This window comes from Coregonus clupeaformis, chromosome 8 (genome assembly GCF_020615455.1).
Source record: "Coregonus clupeaformis isolate EN_2021a chromosome 8, ASM2061545v1, whole genome shotgun sequence".
NCBI lineage: Eukaryota > Metazoa > Chordata > Actinopteri > Salmoniformes > Salmonidae > Coregonus > Coregonus clupeaformis.
The window spans coordinates 49,586,330-49,597,600 of NC_059199.1; positions in this window are offsets into that span (position 1 = coordinate 49,586,330).

Below are 11,271 nucleotides of genomic sequence, written 5' to 3' on the forward strand. Positions count from 1 at the left end.
CACGGGGGACAGTATGAAGAAAGTATGCAAGTTGCTCTGGATAACAGTGTCTGCTTAATGTAAATGCGGTACATATGTACAGTGCCTTCAGAACGTAATCACACCCTTACATTTTTGCCCCACGTTTTGTTGTGTTACAGCCTGAATTTAAAATGGATTAAATTGAGATGTGTCACTGGCCTACACAGTACCCCATAACGTCAAAGTGGAATTCAGTTTTTAGAAATTAATTAAAAATAAAAAGACGAAATGTTTTGAGTCAATAAGTATTCAACCCCTTTGTTATGGCAAGCCTAATTAAATTCAGGAGTAGACATTTGCTCAACAAGTCACATAATAAGTTGCATGGACTCACTCCGTGTGCAATAATAGTTAGGGGAAAAAATCATGTTAAACACTACCTCATCTCTGTACCCCACACATACAGATAATTGTAAGGTCCCTCAGTCGAGCAGTGAATTTCACACAGATTCAACCACAAAGACCAGGGAGGTTTTCCAATGCCTCACAAAGAAGGGCATCTATTGGAAGATGGGTAAAAATAAAAAGCAGACATTTAATCTGTTTGAAGCAGACATTTGAGCATGGTGAAGTTATTAAATTACACTTTGGATGGTGTTTCAATACACACAGTCACTACAAAGATACAGGCGTCCTTCCTAACCCTGTTGCCAGAGAGGAAGGAAACCACTCATGGATTTCACCATGAGCCCAATGGTGACTTTAAAACAGTTACAGAGTTTATTGGCTGTGATAGGAGAAAACTGAGGATGGATCAACAACATTGTAGTTACTCCACAATAATAACGTAAATGACAGTGAAAAGAAGGAAGCCTGTACAGAATAAAAATATTCCAAAACATGAATCCTGTTTGCAATAAGGCACTAAAGTAAAACTGCAACAAAAAAAAAACTGCAAAGAAATTCACTTTATGTCCTGAATTCAAAGCGTTATGCTTGGGGCAAATCGAACACATCACTAAGTACCTCTTCATATTTTCAAGCATGGTGGTGTCTGCATCATGTTATGTTATTCTGCCTTCAACACAATCCAGCCTTACATTCTGGCACAGAGACTCATTCGGGACTTTTCCTTAGATGGGGGGCTGGTTTTGTGGCTGTTGGACTTCCTGAGCCAACGCTCACAGCGAGTCAAAATAGGTCCCCATGTGTCGGATATACGCAATACCAACACAGGCTCTCCTCAGGGATGTGTTTTGTCCTCACTTCTGTACATCTTGTACACTAATAGTTGTACTAGTTCCCATACTGACAGACACCTCGTTAAGTTCGCTGATGACACTGCCTTGATCAGCCTGTTGCATGATGACGAGGAACATCATGGCCCGGTCCTAGATGACTTTGTAGAGTGGTGTGAGGAATCACACTTGGTCCTCAATACTAACAAGACCAAAGAGATGTGCATAGACTTCAGGAAGCGCATACAACACCTACCTCTGCAACATCTATCAGAGGCCAGAATATAGAAATTGTAGAGGAATATAAATATCTGGGTGTCTTTTTGGACAGTAAGCTTCAGTGGAGTAAATGTACAGACCAGATCTACAAAAAGAGCCAACAGAGACTGTACTTTCTAAAAAAGTTGGGTTCTTTTAATATAGACTGTACTATATTGACTCTGTTTTACAAATCCTTTATTGAGAGTATTTTAACTTTTTGTATTGTTTGTTGGTTTGGCAATGCCACTGTCAGTCAGAGAAACATGCTGAGAAGGATTATTACCACAGCAAGTAAGGTACTTGGAGTCAAACAGACAGGCCTGGATGAGATCTTTAAGGTCAGGGCCCTCCGTAAGGCTCACAAAATCATTTTAGACCCAAGTCACCCCCTGTACCTGGACTTTGAATTACTCCCCTCTGGGCGTAGGTATAGGGCACCCCTCAGCAGGAAAAATAGAACGAGACAATCATTTGTGCCAGGTGTGATATCCCTCTTAAATAGCTCGGGCAAATGTTCCCATTGACCCCGTAAGGCCAGCAGGCTAGTCTTTGTTTTAAATGTTTTAAATGTTTTATTTCTTATTTCCTACTTTTATTGGTGCGTGACTGTTATTGAAAGTTGTATTGTCAATCTTGTTTTGTATTTAACGCCACTTTAAATGTGTACATGACACTGCAACAAAATTTCCCCATGGGGACAATAAAGTAAGTAAGTAAGTAAGTATGCTTGTCATCGGCTACAGAGCTAAGCACAGGCAAAATCCTAGAGGAAAACCTGGTTGTGTCTGCTTTCCAACAGACACTGGGAGACAAATTCACCTTGTTGATGTGTGTGGGCCATGATAGATCCTTAGTGATGTGGACACCAAGGAACTTGAAGCTCTCAACCCTCTCCACTTCAGCCCTGTTGATGTGAATGGGGGCGTGCTCGGCCCTCCGTTTCCTGTAGTCCACGATCAGCTCCTTTGTCTTGCTGAAGTTGAGGGAAAGGTTGTTGTTCTGGCACCACACTGCCAGGTCTCTGACCTCTTCCCTATAAGCTGTCTTATCGCCATCGGTGATCAGGCCTACCACCGTCGTGTCATCAGCAAACGTAATGATGGTGTTGGAGTTGTGCGCAGCCATGCAGTCGTGGGTGAACAGGGAGTACAAGGAGAGTACTAAGCATGCACCCCTGAGGGGCCCCCGTGTTGAGAGTCAGAGTGGCGGATGTGTTGTTGCCTACCCTCATCACCTGGGGGCGACCAGTCAGGAAGTCCAGGATCCAGTTGCAGAGGGAGGTGTTCAGTCCTATGGTCCTTAACTTAGTGATGAGCTTGGAGGGCACTATGGTGTTGAACGCTGAGCTGTAGTCAATGAACAGCGTTCTCACATACAGTGAGGGAAAAAAGTATTTGATCTCCTGCTGATTTTGTACGTTTGCCCACTGACAAAGAAATGATCAGTCTATGATTTTAATGGTGGGTTTATTTGAACAGTGAGAGACAGAATAACAACAACAAAAATCCAGAAAAACGCATGTCAAAAATGTTGTAAATTGATTTGCATTTTAATGAGGGAAATAAGTATTTTACCCCTCTGCAAAACATGACTTAGTACTTGGTGGCAAAACCCTTGTTGGCAATCACAGAGGTCAGACGTTTCTTGTAGTTGGCCACCAGGTTTACACAAGTCTCAGGAGGGATTTTGTCCCACTCCTCTTTGCAGATCTTCTCCAAGTCATTAAGGTTTCGAGGCTGACGTTTGGCAACTCGAACCTTCAGCTCCCTCCACAGATTTTCTATGGGATTAAAGGTCTGGAGACTCCAGGACCTTAATGTGCTTCTTCTTGAGCCACTCCTTTGTTGCCTTGGCCGTGTGTTTTGGGTCATTGTCATGTTGGAATATCCACCCACGACCCATTTTCAATGCCCTGGCTGAAGGAGGTTCTCACCCAAGATTTGACGGTACATGGCCCCGTCCATCGTCCCTTTGATGCGGTGAAGTTGTCCTGTCCCCTCAGCAGAAAAACACCCCCAAAGCATAATGTTTCCACCTCCATGTTTGATGGTGGGGATGGTGTTCTTGGGGTCATAGGCAGCATTCCTCCTCCTCCAAACACGGCGAGTTGAGTTGATGCCAAAGAGCTCCATTTTGGTCTCATCTGACCACAACACTTTCACCCAGTTCTCCTCTGAATCATTCAGATGTTCATTGGCAAACTTCAGACGGGCATGTATATGTGCTTTCTTGAGCAGGGGGACCTTGCGGGCGCTGCAGGATTTCAGTCCTTCACGGCGTAGTGTGTTACCAATTGTTTTCTTGGTGACTATGGTCCCAGCTGCCTTGAGATCATTGACAAGATCCTCCCGTGTAGTTCTGGGCTGATTCCTCACCGTTCTCATGATCATTGCAACTTCACGAGGTGAGATCTTACATGGAGCCCCAGGCCGAGGGAGATTGACAGTTCTTTAGTGTTTCTTCCATTTGCAAATAATTGCACCAACTATTGTCACCTTCTCACCAAGCTGCTTGGCGATGATCTTGTAGCCCATTCCAGCCTTGCGTAGGTCTACAATCTTGTACCTGACATCCTTGGAGAGCTCTTTAGTCTTGGCCATGGTGGAGAGTTTGGAATCTGATTGATTGATTGCTTCTGTGGACAGGTGTCTTTTATACAGGTAACAAGCTGAGATTAGGAGCACTCCCTTTAAGAGTGTGCTCCTAATCTCAGCTCATTACCTGTATAAAAGACACCTGGGAGCCAGAAATCTTTCTAATTGAGAGTGGGTCAAATACTTATTTCCATCATTAAAATGCAAATCAATTTATAACATTTTTGACATGCGTTTTTCTGGATTTTGTTGTTGTTATTCTGTCTCTCACTGTTCAAATAAACCTACCATTAAAATTATAGACTGATTATCAATGAGACGTTTGACGAGCAGGAGTCCACATACTTTTGGTCATGTAGTGTATGTGTTCTTCTTGTCCAGGTGGGAGAGGGCAGTGTGGAATGCAATAGAGATTGTCATCTGTGGATCTGTTAGGGTGGTATGCGAATTGGAGCTGGTCCAGGATGTCTAGGACGAAGGTGTTGATGTGAGCCATGACCAGCCTTTCAAAGCATTGAATGGTTACAGATGTGAGTGCTACGGGGCGATAGTCATTTAGACAGGTTACCTTGGTGCTCTTGGGCACAGGGACTATGGTGGAAACATGTAGGTATTACAGACTGGGTCAGGGAGAGGTTGAAATGTCAGTGAAGACACTTGCCAGCTGGTCAGCGCATGCTCGGAGTACGCGTCCTGGAAATCCGTCTGTCCCTGCGGCCTTGTGAATGTTAACCTGTTTAAAGGTCTTACTCAGATCAGCTAAGGAGAGCGTGATCACACTGTCGTCCGGAACAGCTGGTGCTCTCATGCATGGTTCAGAGTTGCTTGCCTTGAAGCGAGCATCTTGCGTCACTGGGCAGCTTGTGGGTGGGTTTCACTTTGTAATCCGTGATAGTTTGCAAGCACTGTCACATCTGACGAGCGTCAGAGCCGGCATAGGTCCTTTTAGAAGTTAAAAAATATAATTTATTACCTCAAGCTGGCTGACTTTTTAATGTAATTGATGGAAATGTGTAATTTAGCATATTAATACACAAAAACTGTTTTAAGTGAGAATTAGGTAGTTCTGATGTCCCCCAAATAAGTAATTAACTACTGTAAACAATGAATTTAGTTAAACTACCACCAAGCTACTGCAAAATGTGGTTAAATTACTTGATGAACTACATGTAGTTCACTACTCCCCAACACTGAAATCTTTATTAAAGGCCCAGTGCAGTCAAAAACGTAATTTTCCTGTGTTTTATATACATTTCCACACTATGAGGTTGGAATACTGTCATATTGAATCACAAAGGGCCGTCAGCAGACAACGCCCTCAGCCATCAGGACACTACCCCCCTCCACCCCACCCCATCTGCTTCCTTCCATTTTCCCCCTACCCACTCAGACCATTCCCAGACAGTCCTAGCAAAAATCTTGCTTGAGAAATATCCCTTTGCTAATTAGCTATTTTTGTTCCTTTTAGAAAATTTTATTTGAAAACAATCACAGAAAGGTACTTAATTTTACCCAGAAATGATTTGATATTGAGATCAAAACGTCTGCATTGGACCTTTAATATACTATATTCATTCACTCATCACCATTAGCAGCATCTACTAAAAGTTAAATGTATTACCGGTCAGGTATTTTAATTGTCCATAATGTCTACTTGTTAAATGTTTGTAATTTCTTAAAATTGTAATTGTTTGTAATGTATTTTTAGTTCTGTGTTGGACCCCAGCAAGATTAGCTGACGTTATGGCATCAGCTAATGGGGATCCTAATAAAATGTAAATTGTGTTTTTCCTTTCAGAGCACCAAAAAGCACATACAGTAACATGTTAGCACATTTTCCCACAAGAGATGTGTTTCCATCAAATTGACTTGTTGGGAATAAAAGGCTGTGCGTGATGAAAATAAATGGCCTCTTCTTGGCATTGTTTCCTTCAACGTACTTCAAATGAAATCTTGACAGATCTTGACAGTGGTGATTCTAGAGCTCTTCATATCTTCCCAGTGATAGAGAGTACTCAGTGTTCATCCTTATACGTGTTCGCTTGAGGTAAACAAAAACAAACAAGCAATAACAAACCTAAACAGACCCCAGCTGATGTAGCATAGGGTCACAGCTCGTTGCGTAGGGCTGTAGAAGGTTGGATCGTCATTGTGCTTCATAATATGAATGGTATCAACGTCTTCCTGGACTTGGGGTAGACTTCAAATTTCTGAAGGTACCAGCTAGAGAGAAAGACAGGAGGACATTAATTCACTGTTACAAGTGTTAACGGGATAGTTCACCCCAAACCGTGTGTGTGTGTGCGCAGTGTCTTCATGCGTGTATGTGCCTGCCTGCGGAATGTGTGTGTGTGTGTTTCCCAGGGGCGCAACCTTCACTGGGGACATGACCCCCCCCCATTCTGAAATTGGTTTTATCATTGGAATGTGATACAAACGACGCATGGGTGTGCTTTAGGACCATGCGGACGCCTCCGAGCGGTCGGGTAGGCTGTTTGGAGTGTTTAACCCACTGAAAACAATTAGGATAATTATGTCCCCCCCACTTCTAAAACCAATATCGATAATTTATTTGATTTTGATATGAGCAAGGCATATCGTGATATCTGTTTATCCTTGCTGTTAATCTACACTATTATGTTAAAAACACCATTCATGACTGTTCCGGTATTCACAAAACTTTCTCACAGGCTCTCTACTTAGCATACTTAATGGTCTGCTGATGGGCCATCAATGGGCTTTCCATCGTATTCAAACTGCTTGGGTAGGTTCGCAGAACATTCACACCTGTCCCAATGGGCAATCAGGAAGAAGTTGTCTGAATTTCACAAAACCATGGAAAACAATCCACACAGTTGCAATGTTATTCAGTCAAAATGATATGTCATAAAAAAAAAAAAAGTGGGTAATCTGCCTCTACCATCAGTCCTATTAGCCAACGAACAATCATTGGATAACAAAATAAACGAGCTACGATCACGAATATTCTACCAACGGGACATTAAAAACTGTAATATCTTATGTTTCACCGAGTCGTGGCTGAACGACGACATGGATAACATACAGCTGGCGGGGTATCCGCCTCCAGTAAGACAAGGGGTGGCGGTCTGTGTATATTTGTAAACAACAGCTGGTGCACAAAATCTAATATTAAGGAGGTCTCTAGGTTTTGCTCGCCTGAGGTAGAGTATCTCATGATAAACTGTAGACCACACTATTTACACACTACACACTATTTATTTATTTATCTATAGTTTTCGTAGCTGTATATTTACCACCATAAATCGATGCTGGCACTAAGACCGCACTCAACGACCTGTATAAGGCCATAAGCAAACAGGAAAACGCTAATCCAGAGGCAGCGCTCCTAGTGGCCGGGGACTTTAATGCAGGGAAATTTAAATCCGTTTTACCTAATTTCTACCAGCATGTTAAATGTGCAACCAGAGGAAAAAAAAAAAATCTAGACCACCTTTATTCCACACACAGAGACGCGTACAAAGCTCTCCCTCGCCCTCCATTTGGCAAATCTGACCATAATTCTATCCTCCTGATTCCTGCTTACAAAACTAAAGCAGGAAGCACCAGTGACTCGCTCAATAAAGAAGTGGTCAGATGGCGCAGATGCTAAGCTACAGGATTGTTTTGCTAGCACAGACTGGAATATGTTCCGGGATTCTTCCGATGGCATTGAGGAGTACACCACATCAGTCACTGGCTTCATCAATAAGTGCATCGATGACGTCGTCCCCACAGTAACCGTACGTACATACCCGATTTCTGAACAATCTGAGATGGTGGGTCTCGAAATCCTCTTATTGAGGTGGAACGACCTATTATCTATAGACTACATATGCAAAAACGAAACAACGCATAATAAAAAAAAAAGACAGTTAGGCACTTATAAAGAAACATCAACGTTGGACGATAAGATGTCAAGCTTTGGATCAGTCATTTACATTGTTTTTACCTGATATAAATTTACAGTTGATTATTTTCATCAAAACCATTACTCACTCATTGTGGCTGGATAGTTGGAGAACGAGATCATCCCTAATATCATTGTAGTAAAGCATTTCAATGAAGCCATTATTACAAAAGGAAGAAAAACATTTGACTTTAGGAGTGTTTGCATCTACCCGTTTCAATTTCTTCAGGTCTCAGGTCAGTTTCTGGTGAAAACGTAGCATTGTAATTCAGATCCTTTCTCACCGTCTCTCTGGTTTCAAACCACTTCTATCACTTAAGGTTAACCTCAATTTTGAGTGTTGAGGTCATAGACGGATAAATACGGCAGCATCAAAAATAACATTCATAAAGACGGCACTAAAGACCATAGATGGCTGCTGTGCTCCCTCTCTGCTTGACTCTGTGTACATCCACTGCCTCCAGCACTCCTCTTCTAAAATGAGAACGTTTCTCTGGATTCCAGGAGTGCCTGCAGTTTCTGCAGGGCAGCAGGTAGCCTACTGGTTAAGAGCGTTGGGCCAGTAACCGAAAAGTCACTGGTTTGAATCCCCGAGCTGACTAGGTGAAAAATCTGTCAATGTGCCCTTGAGCAAGGCACTTAACCCTTATTGCTCCTGTAAATCGCTTTGGATAAGAAAGTCTGCTAAATTACTAAGATGTAAACATGTTTCATAAGGTGTGGCTTGTCCACAGGTACAAGAAAATATTAAATGCAAATATATCTGAATATGACTTTGAATGTTACACCTGTAACCCCCTTCTGAAAAAATGATAAACTAAATAAAAAGTTGGTCACAAAAAATAAGGTGTGGCTAGACTTACTGCATTTGCCTCTACAGTAAAAATATTTATTTCTACAAGGCTTTAGGGTGAACAGGTTTCAACCGGTTCACCACAAGGTGCAGGTTCCTACCCTCTGGTGCTGTGTCGTAATGGCTATGTTATAGTGACACTACATTCTCTAAAACCCTGGATTTAGACAGAATATTGGATCCACCCTTGGAAAAGAGGAAGCTCCCTGTTTTAAGCAACCCACGCTCCCCCCTATTCCTCCTCCATTCCCTCCCCCCTGTGCTTGGGGTCATTGTCCTATTAAACGTAAATCTTCGCCCCAGTCTAAGATCATTTGCACTCTGAAGCAGGTTCTCATCAAGGATTTGCCTGCATTTGGCTCCATTCATTGTTCCCTTTATCCTTACCAGTCTCCCAGTCCCTGCCGCTGAAAAGCATCCCCATAGCATGATGCTGCCACCACCACCATGCTTCACGGTAGGGATGGTGTTAGACGGGTGATGAGCTGTGCCTTTTCTCCAGACCGCATTTTGCATTCAGGCCAAAGAGTTCAATTTTTGTCTCATCAGAACACAGAATATTTTGCCTTTTGCTCTGTCTTTCACGTGCCTTTTTGCAAACTCCAGGCATGCCATCATGTGCCTTTTTCTCAGCAATGGCTTCCATCTGGCCACTCTCCCATAAAGCCCAGAGTGGTGAAGTGCTGTAGAGACTGTTGTCCTGCTGGCAGGTTCACCCATCTCAGCCAAGGAACTATGTAGTTCTGTCAGAGTGGTCACCTCCCTGACCAAGGTCCTTCTTGCCTGGTTGCTCAGATGGCCAGCTCTAGGCATAGTCTGGGTAGTTCCATATTTTTTCAATTTCCAAATGGAGACCAATGTGCTCTTGGAAACTTTCAACACTCTAGAAATTATTTTATACCCTTCCCCAGATATATGCTTCATCACAATTCTATCTCAGAGATCTACAGACTTCCTTGCTTCATGGTATAGTTTCTGCTCTGACACGCACTGTCAACTGTGGGACCTTATACAGACAGGAGTGTTTCTTTCTAAATCATGTCCAAACAATTGAATTGGCCACTGGTTGATTCCAATCAAGTTGTAGTGATGTCTCAAGAATGATCAAAGGAAATTGGATGCACCTGAGCTCAATTTTGAGTGTCATAGCAAAGCGGTGTGAATACAAAATGAGAAATATCTGTATTTTTTTATTTATTTTTTTTATAATTTTTTTCTAGGGGGTAGATCAGCTTTAATATTGCAGATAGATTGTAACTTCCATCAATGTAATTGTCTGCATCACTTCCAATCCCCCATATGTTTTTTACTCGCAAATATATATACATACATATACACATACATACATACACACACACACATACAGTTGAAGTCGGAAGTTTACATACACCTTAGCCAAATACATTTAAACTCTTTAAACTCTGTTTTTCACAATTCCTGACATTTAATCCTAGTAAAAATTCCCTGTCTTAGGTCAGTTAGGATCACCACATTATTTTAAGAATGTGAAATGTCAGAATAATAGCAGAGAGAATTATTTCTTTCAGCTTTTATTTCTTTCATCACATTCCCAGTGGGTCAGAAGTTTACATACACTCATTAGTATTTGGTAGCATTGCCTTTAAATTGTTTAACTTGGGTCAAACATTTTGGGTAGTCTTCCACAAGCTTCCCACAATAAGTTGGGTGAATTTTGGCCCATTCCTCCTGACAGAGCTGGTGTAACTGAGTCAGGTTTGTAGGCCTCCTTGCTCGCACACGCTTTTTCAGTTCTGCCCACACATTTTCTATAGGAATGAGGTCAGGGCTTTGTGATGGCCACTCCAATACCTTGACTTTGTTCTTAAGCCATTTTGCCACAACTTTGGAAGTATGCTTGGGGTCATTGTCCATTTGGAAGACCCATTTGCGACCAAGCTTTAACTTCCTGACTGATGTCTTGAGATGTTGCTTCAATATATCCACGTAATTTTCCTTCCTCATGATGCCATCTATTTTGTGAAGTGCACCAATCCCTCCTGCAGCAAAGCACTCCCACAGCATAATGCTGCCACCCCCGTGCTTCACGATTGGGATGGTGTTCTTCGGCTTGGAAGCTACCCCCTTTTTCCTCCAAACATAACGATGGTCATGATGGCCAAACAGTTCTATTTTTGTTTCATCAGACCAGAGGCCATTTCTCCAAAAATAACGATATTTGTCCCCATGTGCAGTTGCAAACCGTAGTCTGGCTTTTTTATGGCGGTTTTGGAGCAGTGGCTTCTTCCTTGCTGAGCGGCCTTTCAGGTTATGTCGATATAGGACTAGTTTTACTGTGGATATAGATACTTTTGTACCTGTTTCCTCCAGCATCTTCACAAGGTCCTTTGCTGTTGTTCTGGGATTTAGTTGCACTTTTCGCACCAAATTATGTTCATCTCTAGGAGACAGAACGCG